The sequence below is a fragment of the Carassius auratus genome, unplaced genomic scaffold, assembly GCF_003368295.1.
Source record: "Carassius auratus strain Wakin unplaced genomic scaffold, ASM336829v1 scaf_tig00003593, whole genome shotgun sequence".
NCBI lineage: Eukaryota > Metazoa > Chordata > Actinopteri > Cypriniformes > Cyprinidae > Carassius > Carassius auratus.
In genome coordinates, this window is record NW_020523533.1 from 27,875 (window position 1) to 48,639 (window position 20,765).

Sequence of the window (20,765 nt, forward strand, 5' to 3'; positions counted from 1 at the left end):
TGTTTACCAAGCGTGCAGAACAACCACCTAATAAAGCATTACAATAATCTAACCATGAGGTCATAAATTCATGGATATAGGTCCTATAATTAGCAACTTCTCTTGTTTCAGAATTTACCAGTAAGAAATTACTCGTCATCCAGTTTTTTTATATCGACTATGCATTCCGTTTGTATGTTTTGCCGGGCTGTGAAGAAATGTAGAGCGGAGTATCACCAGCATAACAGTGAAAGCTAACACAATATTTCCTGATGATATCTCCCAAGGGTAACTTGTAAAGCTTGAAGATTAACGGCCCTAGTACTGAGCTTTTAGGTACTCCATACTGCACTTGTGATCGATATGATACCTCTTCATTCACTGCTACGGATTAATGGCGGTCATATAAATACAATTAAAACCATGCTAATGCACTTCCATTAATGCAAACAAAGTGTTCTAGTCTATGCAAAAGAATGTTGTGGTCAGTAGTATCGAACGCAGCACTAAGATCCAATAGCACTAATACAGAGATACTGTACAACCACAATCAGATGATAACAGCAGGTCATTTGTAACTCTAAGGAGAGCAGTCTCAGTACTATGATACAGTCTAAATCCTGACTGGAAATCCTCACATAATTTTTCTCTAAGAAGGAATATAATTGTGAGGATACTACCTTTTCTAGTATCTTGGACATAAAAGGGAGATTTGAGATTGCTCCATAATTAAATACCATATTTTTCGGACTATAAGTCGCACCTGAGTATAAGTCGCATAATTCCAAAAATATGTCATGATGAGGAAAAAAACATATATAAGTCGCACTGGACTATAAGTCGCTTTCATTTAAAACCAAGAACCAAGAGAAATCATTACCGTCTACAGCCGCGAGAGGGCGCTCTATGCTGCTCAGTGGTAGACTACAGGCGCAGTGAGCAGCATAGAGCGCCCTTTGGCGACTGTAGACGGTAATGTTTTCTCTTGGTTCATGTCAAATTAATTTTGATAAGTCACAACTGACTATAAGTCGCAGGACCAGCCAAACTATAACGTTGTATCCTTGTTAGCAACATGAGCACCCAAATGAACTAGTTAATATAAAAGTAAAGAGTTAACTAGAATAATCAAATGTCAGAAGAATATGAATTAAAAAGGCATACAACCAATTTGCATTTCAACCTAAATTTGAGGTCATACTAAAATGGAGTCAGATTAAATAATAAAATGGAGTCAGATTAAATAATAAAATTTAGTCAGATTTGAGTTTACCCTTAGTTGAATAACACTACGCGGTGAAAGACCGAACACGCAGGAAACCTTCATCCAGCACCGGATACCTTCCTTGGGCTGAGTGCCTGGACCTTACACTTGGAACAAGAAGTAGAATTTACAGTCTAAGCTATATAAATTTGGCACAAAACTAAATAATGATCTGAGATATCATCACTTGGCTGCATAATTTCAACACCATCAACATCAATTCCATGTGACAGTATTAAACCTAGAGTATGATTTCGACAATGAATAGGTCCTTAGATGTGTTGTCTAACCCCAATAGAGTTCAGAATGTCTATAAATGCTAATCGCAATACATCTTTTTCATTATCAACATGAATATTAATGGATATACAAATGCTAGAAGCCAGCATTAACGCGGATGTAAAATCAGCAAACTCTTTAATAAAGTCTATATGGTAGCCTGTATACAGTAGCCAGTACAAACATCACAGGGGATTTATCATTAACATTTGTTTCTCTGGATAATGTTATATGAAGTACCATTACTTCAAACGAGTTATACTTGAAGCCTGCCCTCTGAGAAATCCTTAAAACATTGTTATAAATTGAAGCAACACCTCCCCCTTTACCTTTTGGACGTGGCTCATGTTTATAACCATAATGTTGTGGGGTAGACTCATTTAAAATAATGTAATCATCAGGTTTTAGCCAGGTTTCTGTCAAACAGAACACATCTAGATTATGATCAGTGATCATATTATTTACAAAGAGTGCTTTCGTATGTCGTATTATGTTATTCTGCGGGCACCACTTAGACATCCAGCCATTGAGTGATGGCAATCTGCTATGGATCTCATCGCCACGATAAGCAGGGGGTTACCGTGAGAGTTGTCGATGCCTCTGTCTTTCTTTCCTACAAAAAAGCTGGAAGCGGATGGTGACAAGGATGGTTGAATAAAACCCTGCTGGATAGCCTTCTGGATGTTATGCTCCATTGCCTTGTGGTCCGGAATGGACAATTGGTACACTCTACCCTTGGGGAGTGTTGCTCCAGGTGGTAAACCTGTGGTAAATAGGTGGCTGCCTGCTTCCTGAAAACATCTTAGAATGCCCGGTAGTCACATGGGATGGTCGGCTTCTCCAGAGGTTCAGGACTTTCAATAAGTGTGGAACAGACAAGAATTTTGACAGAGTTCTGTGGAGGTCTGGGAACCATGGAAAGGCAGTTTTAATGACAAGAATTATGTTATGTCCCTTTAATAGTTGTTATTTTTATTAGCATACAGGAGTGTAGGAAAGCAACACATTGATGAATTAATGAAAGGAATGATTGAAAATAAGGGAATCATATGTTACCAGAAAATAAATTGTGTGTCCTAAGCAGTGTTTGGAATAACGGCATTTAAAAGAACGGCGTTAGGTAACGACGTTATTTTTTCAGTAACGGGGTAATCTAACTAATTACTTTTCCTGTCGTTACAACGCCGTTACCATTACTGAAAGTTAAATGCGGTGCGTTACTATGCTTTGATTTAATAAACTATGCAATCTGAACGCACCCCTGGCTCACACACAGCGAGTGTGGAGGTGGGTTAAAAACGAGATAATCAATTATGATTGGTTAAGGCAGAGTTTCATGGTAGCCAATCAGAGCCAGTGTTTTTACACACATGCCGGCACAAGCGCCAACGGCACCAAACACACACACACACACACACAAACACACACACACGCAACAGCTACACAGAGATTCGCAGCAGTAGCAGAAATGGCGAGTCAGGAGCAATCCGATGAAAAGTTGGCATTTTCAAGGTGGAGATATAAGCGCTACTTCAAATTCAATGTGGTCAAAGGCAAGAACGTGCATGTAATGTGTAGCCAACATGTAATGTGTGACACACGTATCTACAAAGCTAGTGGCCCAAAACACTTTTCTTACAAAGACAATACTTGAAGTGCAGGATAAAACTCTTGCTGTCTTCTGACGTGCAATAAATGTTGAAAGTTATGTACGAACACTTGTCTGTTCTACTCATTTCAACTGACTTGTGAAAACTGCTAAAAAAATATATATCTTTGACATAGCAACTTCAGCATAACAATGTCATGCTCTACAACTATCAAAACAAATATTACAGATGTAAACTAAACTAAACTAGGGCCCTATTTTAACAATCTAAATGCAAAGTGTAAAGCGCACTGCGCAGGTGTTCTCAGGGCATGTGTGCAGGGGCACATTTTTGAAATGAGTTGTTCCAATTCTCTTAATAAGTAACTTCAATAAACCAATCAGAGTGTCATCTCCCATTCCCTTTAAGAGTGAGATGCACTCTTAGATGGCGGAATTTGTTGCCAGAAAAGCTGAACCCTTCTCAAGCGAAGAAACCGATCTGCTCTGGTGCAAAGTTAAAGCGTGCGAGCAGATCATCTACAGGATAAGCAGGAATCCACCAATGCTTCCTGAGTTGAATAAAATTACCTGTTAAGTGGCCAGTCAATCTTTCAGTCGTCTGCATTGGATGCAGGCTTTCAAATAGCGTTGCACGATGAGTCAGTTAATATATATGTGTGTGTATTGGCATGATTGTTCAATTAATTAGCCAATTTCATTCATCATTATAAGTAGTATTAGGCTGAATTGCAAATATGTAGCCTAATTCTAATACACGCAATGATTATACATCATTACATTCATATATTTATGTAGTCTACACAATAGTATTCTTTTACACAGTAATCCTTTTGTTATATTTGGCATGTTTGTGTGATGTGCATCCCTGTGTGTAATAAGCAAAGTCAACGTGCACTGTGGACCCGCCTAGAGGCGCATTTTCTACCAACACGCTCTTTAAATACCAAAATTGACTTTAGACTTTAGATCAGGTTTGAGTTGGTCTATGGCGCAGTCTATTTTCAGCTCCTTAAAATAGCAATGCGCCAGCAATGCGCCTCAACACACCTCTTTTTTAGACCAGCACGCCCATGGGCACACAAATGGGTGGAAATGCATTTGCTAATTAAACGACGTGGTGCTGGATGGGAAAATGCGAACGGCACCGGACTGAAACTAGCAAACACACTTACGCTGCGCCTTGCGTGTCATTGCGCCTGGTGTATGATAGGGCCCTTAGTGTTTTTATACATCTAAAATTATCTAAAATTCTAGGTGTTGCTTTAGTACGTCACTGACTGTAAGGACGAAAGAACCTGAGATACTTTGATCTCCTGAGAAACAGACAATACAAACATACACGGGCATCTTCGAGACACCCCACAGAGTGGAGGAGCAGGAGACCTCCTCCACTTCTGGCCATTTGTTTCATTTTAAATCCCTTCACCCATTCTTCCTTCTACTCAGTCTGCTCAAAATGATTACATGAAAATGTCAATGCAAGTGAACTAACACTCATGTCTAGTATCATTGGAAATGTCTCAGTGCAACTGGTACAATGGTCTCACTCTTACAAAAGTAGATTAGAAGATAATACAGATCTGAAGAGTCAAGAGATATCTTGATTACTGTGATGGGAGTGCCCTTACCTTGGGCCCTCCATGTAAATTACCCCCTGTTCCCATTGAGTTGTAAAACCACCCAGGCTTGGGACCTGAGGTAATGCAAATTCCAATTGTTAGTTTCTGTCTTCATCTCAGGGGATGTTTGTCTTGGTCTGAGGTATTTAAAGGATTGCAGCAAAAGGATCAGGGCGATTTCGGTAGCCAGAAAGCCCGTAGTGTGTTGTGTGTCTCTTCACTTCATACTATGTATTTTCTAAGGTCAGGTATGCATATTTTACTTTTAGATTCATCTTTGAGAATTTGATGTTTTGTATTGATATGATTTGATGTTGTTTCAATTGGATATGTAATTGGCAAAATACATATCTACCTGACTGTAAATAAATTGTTACATTTTGATTCTATTCTGTCTTACTCTGTAATTATTGACTATTAGATTACGTTGTATCCTTGTTAGCAACATGAGCACCCGCATGAATGAGTTAATATAAAAATAGAGTTAACTAGAATAATCAAATGTCAGAAGAATATTAATTAAAAATGCATAAAACCAATTTGCATTTCAACCTAAATTCGAGGTCATACTAAAATGGAGTCAGATTAAATAATAAAATGGAGTCAGATTTGAGTTTAACCTAAAATGAATAACTCTACGCGCTGAAAGACAGAACACGCAGGAAACCTTCATCCAGCACCGGATACCTTCCTTGGGCCGAGTGTCTGGACCTTACAAAGTGGTGACCCCGACGTGATCTCCCTAATTATGCAAGTGACGTCTTTCCAGTGCTAATTTCAGATTGATTCTCTCTGAAGACATAAGGTTTGAGCTTCTTCCCTGTCTACAACTGCTGTGGTAAGTTCATTCTTTTTTTTCTTATTAGAAGTGTTGAGGGAAAGCTTTTTGCATTTCACATACAGACACATTTTTAGAACGGGTCGACATACCCATTGTTAGACCGGAGACCGTAGAAATCCGGTGGGGGGAGAATTAACCGGGAAACATGGCTTTTCAGGGACAATACAGTGACAGTGTAGATCAGGAGATCATGGAAATTCAAGCATTACAAATATAAGACACACTTCTTAGTTTAAATGATAAAGGATTCAATCTTAAATGGAAAAACAATGAAATTGTAGCTTGGTTTTTGGCCGAGGGCAAAAAATTGGCATCTAAATCGAAATATAAGAATATCCCAACTGCTATCGTCTACCTGCTTCGTAAAAATGACCTCGAGACAATAGCTGAAAACAAACGAACAATAACAAGCATCAAAGAAATTGAAAAAGGGCACTCTGAAGAATTGCAAAAACTAAGAGCACAGGTCGAGGCATTTACATTCGAAAGACAAGGTTGGGCAAGACAGAGTGAGATGATGTCAAGAAAACTCGAAGGGCTTCAAAAGAAACTCCAAACCGGCAATAATTATATATCAGCTCTTGAAGACTGCTGTAATAATGCAGGCTTCCCACTGGCTGCAGTTAAGCAAGCGGCACTGAATGAAACCTTTGATTATGATAGAAACAGCGATAGTGACGATGATGATGTTGCCGCATTAGATTCTCAGAGAAACCAAGATCCCGTTCAGAGACACGGAGAACAAAATCAGCGAAGTCCAATTAAAACCAGAGCAAAATCCAGCGAAAAACCCTCCAAATCAGTTAAAATTGCTGTACTCAAAACCATAACAAATACAAACGATGAAATAACCACGATTAGCCGCCCATTAACATGCGAAGAGTGTACAACACACAAACAGATTGTGGGAATGATGCCAAGAAGAGGGCCATTCCAACCCTATTGGGAAACACTGATGCTACAAGCCACAGTGTATAAATTGGAAACTAGGGATGTATGGCAAATCGCACTCTTAACCATTCCTGAAGAACTCCGATCTAAATTAACCCCTCAAATGAAATCTGGAGACATAAACAAGCGAAACAATAACGAAACTGACGAAAGTATCTTTGAACGATTAAAACAGGCATTGCTAGATATAAGGGGTGCAACAAGCGCAGATTGGAGCAGGATACTACAAATTAAGCAGGAAAGCAATGAACCGTTTGAAACATTCGCCGAACGTCTGTGGACGACATACAAAGAATATTCCGGTCTAGAAAATGCAAGCCGTGATCACGAACCATTGTTACAGCTCATAAAGATCAATGCTGGCACTCCAGTCCAAAATGCTTTGTTAAACGGAGCAGATTCAGCCGAAAACACATTCAGAGCGATTGTAGATTGGGGTTCAAGGATAGAAAACAGATGGAAATCAAGGCCCAAAACCATTGCATCTGCACAGTGGATGACAGAAGGGAATTATTCTAAAGGCAATGGGGCTGAAAAGCATGTCCACTTCTTGGAGGAGGTGACTCGCTGTGATGAATCTAGAACTTTTAGTTCAGAGGAAGCCTGTGCCACTGCTCAAGATAGTGTGCCGATTTCAGTTCTTAAGGAGATGCAGCACCATAATAGCGCAGAGTTGTGGACCAGTGCGCAAGGCGTAAGAAAGCATTAGAGATTCATGAAAATCCTCAAACTTCAGGAGAACACAGCAAACAAACCTGTGGCAAAGATAGCAGGTTTTGTTCTTCCTGTCAGAAAATAGGCCATAAAGAGGAAAAATGCTGGTCACTGGGAAGGGGTAGACCTCCACCTTATTTTCTGAAACGTAGGATATCACTTTCTAAAGGAAAAGATCAGGGGTTGACATGTAACAAGTCTACCTCTGGTAACACTCTTGGTGAGTTGACTGCATTGTTAATGCAAGGCCTTCAGCTACTGACCTCACTTACTAGTGGGTTAGCAGTTTAATAGCGATGAGTTTAATATGGAAACATCCAAATTTCAATAATCCTGCTTGCATTTTCAAATTTATAATTGTGCTGAACATTGTGAGCATAGAAAACACATTATAGTTGTTTGTGCTACTAAATGTACACATAGCTTAGTTTAGTTTATTCTTTAAAAAACACATGACTGCTTTACTGCAAGTGTGTAAACATTTAGGTTTAAGGTTGTAGATGTACATGCATTCTAGACCATGTGTCTTGTGTAAAATTTAAATAACTTTAATACTGGAATTGAATAGAAATTTCAAGTTGCATGTGTGTCTGTGTTGAATTTGTTTGTCTCCTGAGTGGTACACTCTGCTATTTTCTGTATAGCTGCAGTTAAACCATGTAGAGGAGCATAGAATAGCCATGTGGCCACAGTGTGATTTCATAAATGTCTTAATGAAAATGATCTCCTCACATGTGAGAACTTAAACCGTGTGGCAGATTGATTTGCTTCACAGTGCCAAAAGGGAGGAAGTGAGATTTCATTTCAATAGTGTGGCACAAGCGATAGCAAACCAATTCATCCTTCACTGAGGAGCGACAACTAAAAATTTGATCTGATCAGAGAGAATGGCTAACATTATTTGGAAATGGAAACTCTGAATTTGCAACTAATCTTGAAATAATAAAAACATTTTATGGAAGTATTTTGAGCCAGATCTCACCTTACACTCGCTCTTAGAGGCTATTACCTGTTACAGCAACAGGACCAAATTTACATAACAATTGTAAAAATTCCTTTCCTTTGTTTGGAGCATGACAGCATTTACACAAAGCCACAGTCGTATACAGCCACAAAAGACCATTTGATCTTTTAATCTTTTAAATTGACTTGAAAAATAATGAGAGCGGGGTGTAAAATACAAGAAGTTTTTATGTGCCACAGAGATCTGCATGTGAACAACACCATAAAACAACAATTGTCAAACAGACAACACCAAAACAGGTGAACACATTTCTGCCCACAGATCTGACTGTAATGAGAGCAACAGCAACTAAAGCCATGGACATTGGTCCATTGGAATTCATGACGACATGGGTGATAAAAACACCAATTAATCTAGAAAATGTCCCCAGTAGAACTGGGGTCTCTAATGCTCATGACACAACAGACTGTGAGGGCTCTACTGCAAGAGCAGCATCAGGTGTTACACACTCAGACTGCACTGAAACAGGAGCAGTGATTCAGATCGGACCAACCAAACTCCGTTTCATGTGACATCTGGATTAAAACTACAATACATGAGGATGAACGTAGTTAAAATAATTCCACGTGCCTGAACATGAAACTGATGAAAAGTTCAACATTAACTGTGGTTATCTTTGTATCTGTTTCTGTCTCAGGTTGACCACTGCAATTCTTTGGAGGACAGATACCAGGAGGGTGTCTTGTCCCCTCTGCACCAAGCCAGGACAACAGAATTGTTACATAACCTGAAAAGTGGGAGATGGATGCGGAGACACTTGAAGGGGCCATTCACACCTCACAGGAGAACATCACCACACAAATATCTACATGGCCTCCCGGATTAGAACCGGAACTAAATTTTTGCAACACAGATTGCTATAGATTAGACTCCATTCATCTCCCAGACATGACCATAGAACACACATTTCACCCATTGCATCATCACCTCATCTAGACTATCCAGTCTGTACACCACAATCAGAAGACAATGATGGCTTAGATCACAAACGTGGTACTCCACTAAAGATCTATTGTCCATCATCATACTGACAGAACCACATAGCCTCACACACACAGGACAATAGAATTAATTACATTCCCAAAAGATATAAAATATCCACTATCTGCAACTGTCTAAAAAACGAATGGAACAACACTGTAACTCATTTGTACGACAAGTCACAGATCGATGGTGCAAATTTTTTAACACAGAGGCAGACAAGCCTTTACAATTTAAAATTTTGAATCTTTCAGATTGTTATTAGGGTGGTTGACAAGCCAGAGGGCCCCTGGTTTCCCAACACATCACTAATGACAATAAACATTATTAAAATGATCAAATATGATGTGCCTGCACTTCATCTCTATCAATCAATCATAAAATGTTAAACTTTACCAAACCATCAACTGTGACTTAACCTTTATATCAGATACCCATTCTCACACACACACACACACACACACACACACATACACACACACCTGTTACAAGGAATTTAGGATTTACATTGTAGAATTTTTTTTTAATTGTGTTCTAAGTCACTTCTTAAAAACCTTCTAAACTTCTAAAGTAACTTGAAATAGAAAATTCCTGAATTAACAGTGTGATTATTGTATATACCTTCATAATTGTGTTTGAATATTATTCTTATAGTAATTATATGACGTTTATTGATGCATACTTCTAAATTAATGCTCAAGTTATACTGACCTCTTGCTGCATTTCCTTTGATTCATTCATACCAAATTTTATGTTTACATGGGACCACTTTTAACATCAAATGTACCACTTGCACTGGCTGACATGAATTCATCAGGGTATTTTTTTGTTTTGTTTTACTGTTCTTATGTTAACTTATGACGTTTCTATCTTACTCCATGGGTGATGACATTAAACTGATCAGAATTCAGTCATTGAATGGCCACTAAGATGCTTTTCAGGTGTCCCACACAAATCAAGGAGCAAGGAGAACACCTTCACCTACTGAAGTCTGCTAAAAAAACTGCACCGCTGGAGGTGAGAGGATTCACGAAGATGGGTCAGACTATCGTCCTAGAGAAGGTGCCATAAGGAGCAGAGGTTTCTCCACAAAGGAAGGACACGTTAACTGAACAAGTTGTAAAGGCTCAGATTGACCCACTGAACTGTGCTCACATGCTGAGCTCAACCACAGGTAGAAACCCTGGAGACATTCATCCACCTGCCAAACTCAAGCAACACACACATGCTGAGACTGAGTGTTCTGCAGATGAATACAGCCCTCAGAAGGTTTCTCAAGCTGCTTACATCACAAAGACAATTTTGAGATAACATCTCAAAGATAAACAATCATCTAGCGGTGACCCCATTGGATTCATCTGAATGTGACCCATTGGGGGTCAAACGGAGGAACTGTAAGGACGAAAGAACCTGAGATACTTTGATCTCCTGAGAAACAGACAATACAAACATACACGGGCATCTTCGAGACACCCCACAGAGTGGAGGAGCAGGAGACCTCCTCCACTTCTGGCCATTTGTTTCATTTTAAATCCCTTCACCCATTCTTCCTTCTACTCAGTCTGCTCAAAATGATTACATGAAAATGTCAATGCAAGTGAACTAACACTCATGTCTAGTATCATTGGAAATGTCTCAGTGCAACTGGTACAATGGTCTCACTCTTACAAAAGTAGATTAGAAGATAATACAGATCTGAAGAGTCAAGAGATATCTTGATTACTGTGATGGGAGTGTCCTTTCCTATGGCCCTCCATGTAAATTACCCCCTGTTCCCATTGAGTTGTAAAACCACCCAGGCTTGGGACCTGAGGTAATGCAAATTCCAATTGTTAGTTTCTGTCTCCATCTCGGGGGATGTTTGTCTTGGTCTGAGGTATTTAAAGAATTGCAGCAAAAGGATCAGGGCGATTTCTGTAGCCAGAAAGGCCGTAGTGTGTTGTGTGTCTCTTCACTTCATACTATGTATTTTCTAAGGTCAGGTATGCATATTTTACTTTTAGATTCATCTTTGAGAATTTGATGTTTTGTATTGATATGATTTGATGTGTTTAAATTGGATATGTAATTGGCAAAATACATATCTACCTGACTGTAAATAAATTGTTACATTTTGATTCTATTCTGTCTTACTCTGTAATTATTGACTAGTAGATTACGTTGTATCCTAGTTAGCAACATGAGCACCCAAATGAATGAGTTAATATAAAAATAGAGTTAACTAGAATAATCAAATGTCAGAAGAATATTAATTAAAAAGGCATACAACCAATTTGCATTTCAACCTAAATTCGAGGTCATACTAAAATGGAGTCAGATTAAATAATAAAATGGAGTCAGATTTGAGTTTAACCTAAAATGAATAACTCTACGCGCTGAAAGACAGAACACACAGGAAACCTTCATCCAGCAACGGATACCTTCCTTGGGCCGGGTGCCTGGACCTTACACTGACATACTAACCTTGTCTCAACTCTGAGTCGAGGAAGCATCCAAAAGCAAATTCTTTTGAAGAATACAGAGTAGAGTAACAACTTAATAGTCAACAACGGAACACTAAGAAGAGCAGAGCAATTGGGAAAACACAAACCCACAGTAACAATCACAACTGATGGACTCAACGTGTGGACAGCAGAGCCAACAAACTAATGCAAGCCCGAGAAAAAGCATTGCTCCCGTCCAGCGTCACTTCTGACTTCTTATACCCCCTCGTTATACTCCGATTGGTTCCTTAAGAATCTTTGTTATGCCCATAATGAAGAATGACAGAGAGATCCTCCAATCACAGGACCCTTAGACTCCAATTGGTTCCTTAAGAAGCTTTGTCATGTCCATAATGAAGAATGACAGAGAGCTTCTCCGGTCACAGGACCTGAGAGATAAAGACAGAGAAAAATACAAAAAGGATGGGTGAAAAAAACCTTTCTGAACTCTACGGAACAAGGGCAAACACTGAAACAGAACAACCTGAGTCAGAAGTTGCACTGGTAACAGTGACGGTAAAAATATCAGGGTCTAATTGAATGGTACTCACCACAGGGCGTGGGGGTCGAATGGGGCAGACCTTGATGAGATGATCTGCAAAGGCACAGTACAGGCAAAGTTCAGCTGCAAGGTTGCGTGCATGACCCGTGCGTGTGAGGCATGCAGTGTCGACTTGCATAGACTCTGGTACTTGAGGACAGGCAGCAGGTGAGACTGGATGAGCAGTTGCCTCGGGCTGACAGGCTGAGTGTCGTTGGGAGACACAGGTTGCTGGTTGCATGAAACTCTCCTTTATGTACTCAGCAGTGCAGCTTCGTTCCACCCACTTCTAGTCACCAACATGCAAAACTGCCGGGTGTAATCACTGGTGGATGATGTACTTTGGCGCAGCCCCAGAAGTTAATCACGGATGGATAACTCTCCTGTTATGGTACCGAAGACCTCCTTAAAATGATTAGTGAAGGCATCAAAAGAGTTAAGTATGGTACTCTGGGTGTTCCAGATGGGATGTGCCCACAGCAATGCCTTGCCTGTGAGAAGAGAGATCAAAAATGCCACTTTTGTTTGTTCCATGGGGAACTTCTGTGGCTTTATCTCAGTGAACAAAGTAAGAGGCAGAGTTGTGACCAAGTCATTATTTTGCTAGTCACAAGCAAATATTCATCTTTGCATTAAATTCTCAAGTCAAGTCCTGTCTTTGCATTAAATTCTCAAGTCAAGTCCCAAGTCAAGACAGACAAGTCCCAAATCAAGTCAAGACAGACAAGTCCCAAGTCAAGTCTTGAGTCAAGTCCTCAACTTTTAGCTTCAAGTCTTAAACAAATCATTAATGTGCTTTGCCCAAATTATTGTCTCAGAATTAATTACCATTTCAAATGTGTAGTAATTTATATCAGCAAGGTAGGTAGAATATGCTTAGTTCAGTTTCATGTGAGTTGGGTGCCCTTATAGTAAAACTGCAAGGTCAATATAGGGATTGCGCTAAAATGGGACACGCAGTGGGACACACAATTCTTAATATATGCTTCTAAGTATTATATCTAAGCCAATGAGCCGTGTGAGCAGAAATGCAGAAAGAACTGCTTTGAAAGAACTAGAAGAAATAACTGCTACCATACAAGGGAGAGGAAACAAGCAATATGGATGCAGACAAACTCATGAAGACAGTCATTCAAAAATGCTATAAATGTGCTATAATCTTATATAAATAAGAGTAACAAAGACAAAATCTTTTTTATAAAAAAAAAACAAAAACAAAAACAAAAAAAAACCTTGTATGGTAAATGTAAAGTTTGTAATATGCATAGTTGATTGCTATACAGTGTTTAGGGGCTATGCACTACGTAGAATTCATTCATTTATCCCGAAAGAAATTAAAGTAACATGAGTGCCCTGGTGAAGAGGTAGAACAATTGAGTATATTTTATAGTTATATTCAGTGGTCATTTTGTGAAAGAAACACTTCTTCAAATTATATTTTAAATGATCACTAAAGGCCCAGTCAAGGTTAATCTAATAATTTTGTTGCACCAAACTTTAAAAATAAGCAAGTTTACATTTTAACCCATCATTTTGATCCTTAAGATAGCCTTTAGATTAACTTCAATTAAAAAAAAAATCCACATGCAATTAAAATATGTAACGGATTGAACAAAAACTAGTTATTTGTGTAGATGCATATTGCTGAATCTTGCCATTTAATTCACTTAAGGTAATGGTGTTTGTGGTCACAGTTTCATTCATGGATCCTTTATGTCAGATACGACTGACTGACCATATGGACTAGACTACAACCTGGATAAGATTCCTAAAAGTTTCACACCTACAGGACTTATTACAGACATTGATGCACAAACACTGATATGTTCTACATGTCTAAAGTATAAAGAAAGAATAAACAAGTCTTATAAACTCCCTGATTTCGCTTAAGAAACTTTGAATATAATATCCATGCACAATGAACTATAGTATTTACATCACTTGACAGAAAGGTTTTTGCAGGTTTTAATAAAATGTAAATTAAAAAAGAAACAGCTGTCCTTTTCATCAACCCTTAAGCCCCCCTCCTCCCTTGATGGCATAGGTCACGAAAAGTAGACTGGCAAGAAAGTTACTCTACTTATATCATGCATTTACTGTATCTTCAGAATTCAAAATCATCAACCTTTCATGTTAGGTATCGTTCTAAATGTCTGTGCAATTGGTAAAATGGTCTCAATCTCACAGTAGTCACTTATATTATGAAAAAGATTGTAAAAATTTGAAAAATTATGTTAGGCTGCTGAGGGGTGTGTCTGCTTCAGGGTCTGTGAGAATGTTTATCTATCTCCAGCCAGGTGTGACCCTAGGTCAAGAGAACCTAACAAACCAAATGTTTTATTTTTTTTTTATAATTTTTTTTGTTTTTATTTGAAGACTTCTTTGTTCTGTTCTGAGTATATAAGAGAAGTGACAAAACACTACTTTGGGGATTCTGTAGCCAAAAGAGCCCCCCACAGTGAATGTGAATCTCTGGACCTTTGTACTAGAACTCAAATACTGCTGTGTGTCTCTTTGTTGCCAGGTATGCATCTCTTTGAGCAATCCATGTTTTTATCATGTATTTATCTGAATTGGAACTGAATTTAATTCTGAATTGGCTTCTAATCGTTTAATTTTTTAATTAGCATGACACAACTTTACCTGAATAATAATAATTTGTTATATTCAATTTATTCTGATCTCTTCATTATTTTAGTAGATTGTAGCGCAGTCTAGAGTTTCCTCGTCTGTTTGCGTCCAGGATAGATCATACTAAAATGAATGTAGCAGGGGTTCTGATTTCTGTCTATCACTGGCTTAACAAGTTACAGTTTTCATGATATACTTTTTGTTATTTGCTAGCAGGGTGCAGCATATATAAGGGTATTATAATTACCCTGTATCTTCTGAGTAAGATCAGAAGTGGCGAATTTGTGTCCCTGTGTTCACTGTTGGCCGACTGAATTGCTAAGTGATGTCAGGTCCGTGATGAATGAACAATTGAAAGTATAGGATTTCCAGAATAATCGAATATCTAAATTAATTACAAAAATAATAATTAGAAATAATATAACTTTAATGATCACTTAAAATTAAAGTCAGATTGAACATGAAGCTAGAGTAAATTAAACTAAATCCTGATAAATAAAGTTTATCGTCAAAATAAAAAATTATACTGACTGAAAGCTTTTGAATTATGTTGTGTATAATGGTACAGACGATTTTATTTCAGGTAAATGCTGATATTTGAATCTTTTTATTCATTATATAATCCAGATTTATTTTATATAATCATACTAATAAAGTGTTTTTCTTAAACAGCAAATCACCACATTAAAATTACTTCTAAAGCATCATGCAACACTGAAGACTGGAGTAATAATGCTGAAAATGTTGCTTTGGTCACATTAATAAATTACATTTTAAAATATATCCAAATAGAAAGCAGATATTTTAAATAGTAAACATATTTCACAATATTACTGCTTTTGCTGTATTTTGGGGGGGGGGGGGGGGGAGACCCTGGCTTGGTGAACAGAAGTGACTTATTTAAAAAAAAAAAAACATTAGAAATCTTAAAATCTGTTAAAAACTTTTGATCGGTAATGTATGTTGTAAAAGATAGAAACACAAAAAACAATGTAGGCAGAGCTGAATCAACTCTTTCCTAAACTGCTCCCTGATCTCCTCATTATGACATGTATTAATAATTTATGATCATTCTGTCTATCAAGTGTGTTGTATTTGTAAAAACATAACTTCCTTGGGGATATAAGCCTCTATGCATGTAGAGCAGCCTTCCCTGTAAGCGCAGCCAAACAAAGACACACAAATAAAGAATAAACATTAATAAACAACCAGTGGTTTGTGCATTATATCAATAATATGTAGCTCAGGTGTTCTTTTTCAGGCCAAGAACCCTGGATATATAGAGATATGGAGCAGGTTACTCTGATGCTTGCCTTGAAAATACATTAAAAAAAGATTATTGACAAATAGACCAATAAAGCTTCCAGTTTTATAAAAATTTTGGTAGCACTTGGTGCATTAGCTAACATAACAATGAGCAATACATTGTTACTATTGTTACAATATTTATTACAACATTAGTTAATAAACCACTATTAGAATAAAGAGAATAGAAGAGAAATAGAAAGAATGGTAACACTTTAGTATAGGGTCGAATTCACAATAATAAGTAGTTGCTTATTAGCATGTCTATTATTAAAATATTGGCTGTTTATTAGTGCTTATAAAGTACATATAATTCATGACATCCATAATCCTACCTAATACCCTACATTTAACAACTACCTTAAAAACTATTAATAAGCAGCAAATAAGGAGTTAATTGAGGCAAAAGTCATAGTTAATGGTTGGTTAATATTGAGAATTGCACACTAAAATAAAGTGTGACCGAAGATTAATTTACTCCGAAATAAAAAAATGTACTCCAAAGTGTAAATTAGTTTGTTTCTTTATCTGAACAGATTACATCAATTGCTCTTCAATAAATTATGAATCAGCTGCAGTCAGAATGAGACTCCAAACATCTCATAAAAAATCACAACAATTATGCTCTCTATCCATAATATTGCCTTCTCCAGTGAAAAAGTGAAAAGAGAGACATGCACAGATTAAGCATTTAAAGTGACAGTCCATACTGTTCTAAACAAATATGTTGGTGGATTTAGCAAAATTTCATTAGTTGATGTTAGTTCAGGTCAATTTACCAATTTTGATTTTAATAAAGTCGTAAATTTTTAAATCAGCATTGAATTAAATCTGATTAATAAACACTTTAGAATACAAAAACAATAATAATAATAATGCTTAACAGCCACCTCATTGAAGGCGCTTTGCATTAACTAGTTAGGAAAGTTCATCCACAATTTAGGCCTAGTTAACACTGACATATCAAGGGAATACCTGTACTTTTTCTTGACAGCACTAGCCCTCAGCGAAAAGACTGTCTCTAAAGAGAAGCCTTGTTTTTCCACTACATGATGACATTTGTTATGGGCTTCCTCAGGTCTGAAATGACAGAACGATTTTAATAATTAATTAGTTGTTATGAGATGGTTTTAATGTTGATCTTATGGGTGTTCTTGCTGCTCTCTTGTGTCTCTTTACTTTAATGTTTACTTACAGTTAGTCTGTCCATCAGCATCATCCCCAACATCATCATGACAATGTGGTATTTAACTTTTCAAACTTATAATGTTATTAACTTTTGGCACATTTCAAGTATACAGTACAAGATTATGACTATACACTCACCGACCTCTTTATTAGGTACACCTGTTCAATTGCTTGGTAACACAAATTGATAATTAGCCAATCACATGGCAGCAACTCAATGCATTTAGGCATCTTGATGTGTTGAAAATAGCTTGCTGAATTTCAAAGCGAGCATCAGATTGGGGAAGAAAAGGGATTTAAGTGACTTTGAATGTGGAATGGTTGTTGGTGCCAGACGGGCTGATCCAAGTATTTCAAAAAGTCCAGTCAGCTAAGAACAGTAAACAGAGGTTATTTTTCATACAGGCTCACCAAAATTGGACAATAGATGGAAAAATGTTGCCTGATAAGTCTCGATTTCTGCTGCGACATTCAGATGGTAGGGTCGTAATTTGGGGTAAAGAACATGAAAGCTTGGATCCACCCTGCCTTGTCTCAACGGTTCAGGCTGGTGGTGGTGGTGTAGTAATGTGGAGGATATTTTCTTCAAACACTTTGGGCCCCTTATTATCAATTGAGCAGTTTTTAAATGCCACAGCCTACCCGAGTATTGTTGCTGACAATGTCCATCCCTTTATGACTACAGTGTACCCCTCTTCTGATGGCTACTTCCAGCAGGATAATGCACCATGTCACAAATCGTACTGGTTTCTTGAACATGACAATAAGTTCACTTTACACAAATGGCCTCCACAGTCACCAGATCTCAGTCCATTAGAGCAGCTTTGGGATGTGGTGGAACGGGAGATCCGCATCATGGATGTGCAGCCGACAAATCTGCAGCAACTGCGTGATGCTATCATGTCAATATGGACCAAAATCTCTGTGGAATGTTTCCAAGGTGTACCCAATAAAGTGGCCAGTGAGTGTATATTACTGACTACCAAAAGTCAGATAAAGTGGCTAACTCTGAATTCCTTTTCAACCTCAACATATGAACCCCCATTGAGATGTTCATCAACAGATTTGTTAACTTGTTTTCATCCAATTTCTTCTCTACAGCTAGCTATATATATATATATATATATATATATATATATATATATATATATATATATATTAGGGCCGGGACTTTAACGCGTTAATTGAGATTAATTAATTACACAAAAAAATAACGCGTTAACTAAGATTAATTAATTACAGAAAAAAAAAATCCCGCATTTTTAATAACTTATTTTTGCACCGCGGAACGTTTCTCACTGGATGAGTTTCGGCGGACCGATACTGAAGCACCAACTAGCGTTCGCTTCGCTTCGCATTTCACCGCAGCAAATCGAGCCTCAAGTATCACCTCAACGCAAAACATATAGCAGCTAGCGTGGACTTTACACTTTATGTTGAACTATGTATTATTTTGTTGTTGCAACTGGCAGTTTATGTTGAACTCTTTATTGTTTTGGCCAAGGTTATTGAGAGTTGGTCTTAGTATGTTATGGCCTCTGAAGCAACAGAGAGATGTTTTCTAATAGTCAGTGTTTCCTATGTTCTGAATGTAATTGGCAGTATTGTGTTTTACTTAAAAAAACACTTTACAGAAGGTTCCAGCACCTATAAGCTTCCTGAATTTCTGAAATGTACTATTTCTAAATTGTTTCTAAATATGCTATTGCTACACTTCATGGCAAAAATTGCACTGGTCTGCTAGACTTGGTTGAACAAAAATTAACAATATTTTGTTGCTTAAGCTTATGTATTCAGTCATTATTCAATGGTATACTATAAATCCATGTGAAAAAAAATTACTTTTCACTGTTCTCAGGTCAAATATTTAAATGCGATTAATTTCGATTAATTAATTACAAAGCCTCTAATTAATTAGATTAATTTTTTTAATCGAGTCCCGGCCCTAATATATATATATATATATATATATATATATATATATATACATTTTTTGATACTTTTCAGTCAGGTTTTAAATCACTTTACAGCACATAAACTGTACTGTTGAAGGTTAGTAATGAACCTTTTGCAATTTCTCGATACTGGTTCATATGCGGTGCTTTTTTTTTTTTTTTTTGATTTAAGTGAGGCATTCGATACAGTTGATCATAGTATTATGTTACATCGGTTGGAAAAGTTGGTGGGTATTCAGGATGTCACTCTGCAGTGGTTGGGCTTTTATCTCAAAGACAGAACCTTCTCAGTGAACATTGGAAAGCTTTCTTCTTTGTTTGTCAGCTCCTTTGTCATGCAGTCTGCCCCAAGGGTCCATTTTAGGCTCTCTTCTTTTTTTCATTTTACATGCTTCCCTTTGGTGCCACTTTTAAGAAATACAGTTTCTTACAACTGCTGTGCTGACAATACACAGTTCTATTTTCAGCAAAATCTGAAAGCAGTGATTATTTGGATGTGCTCCTTGACTGTTTTGAGGAGATAAAATGTTGGATGGCTAATAATTTTTTGAAAAACTTCATAACATCACCCCTGGATTACTGTATTTCCTTTTACTGTGAACTGCCTCAAACAACTATTTCTCACCTGTAAATTTTCCAAAATGCTGCAGCAAGGCTTCTTACTGGAACAAAAAAGAAGGATCACATTACTCCAATTTTAACTTTCTGTAAAGTTTAGAACTTATTTTAAAATAGCTGTCTATATCTGGTCTTGCAAATATATCCACACAGAGACGTAAACTTGGAGGCGTGTTTGAATGAGCCATTTTAGGGGGGCATGGCAGAGTCTTAACTTGGATAAAGAATATCTCTTTGGTTTTGAGCCTTTAGTCTTTGCAACTTTCTTCATGCACCAAGAGCTTTTAACACTCCAAAGAGAAAGGAAAAATTTAAATCACATCATACGATCTCTTTAATGTCAGTTTAAGGTTTGCATGCATGTTTCCTATTATACGTTTTATATACGGTACGTACCTTTGGCGCAACTCTGTGCTTTTAAATGTGCTCTCACATTCACAACACGTTTACAGTGTATTGTAAACATTTAAAAAGTTTTTTTTTCTCTGACAATGTTGTAAGTAAAATAAAATAAAATAAAATATTAAGTTTGCAAATTCAGCTTAAATTAAGATCCAATCTACTTAGGACCACTTATGGTTCCACATAATCTAAAGAAAAGTATTTGACAGCGTGTTATACACACACACACACACACACACACACACACACACACACACACACACACACATATATATATATATATATATATATATATATATATATGTGTGTGTGTGTGTGGGTGTGGGTGTGTAATGATGTGTGTGTGTGTATAACACGCTGTCAAATACTTTTCTTTAG

The 20,765-nt window shown here is 37.4% G+C and overlaps 1 long non-coding RNA gene across 1 annotated transcript; it reads left to right on the plus strand.

Moving 5' to 3' along the window:
* Positions 1–5,332: 5,332 nt before the first annotated feature.
* Positions 5,333–9,163, plus strand: LOC113070250 (uncharacterized). The gene is made up of 2 exons (XR_003279889.1): positions 5,333–5,591; positions 8,921–9,163. It is a non-coding gene; the product is annotated as an uncharacterized LOC113070250 (long non-coding RNA).
* Positions 9,164–20,765: the final 11,602 nt, after the last annotated feature.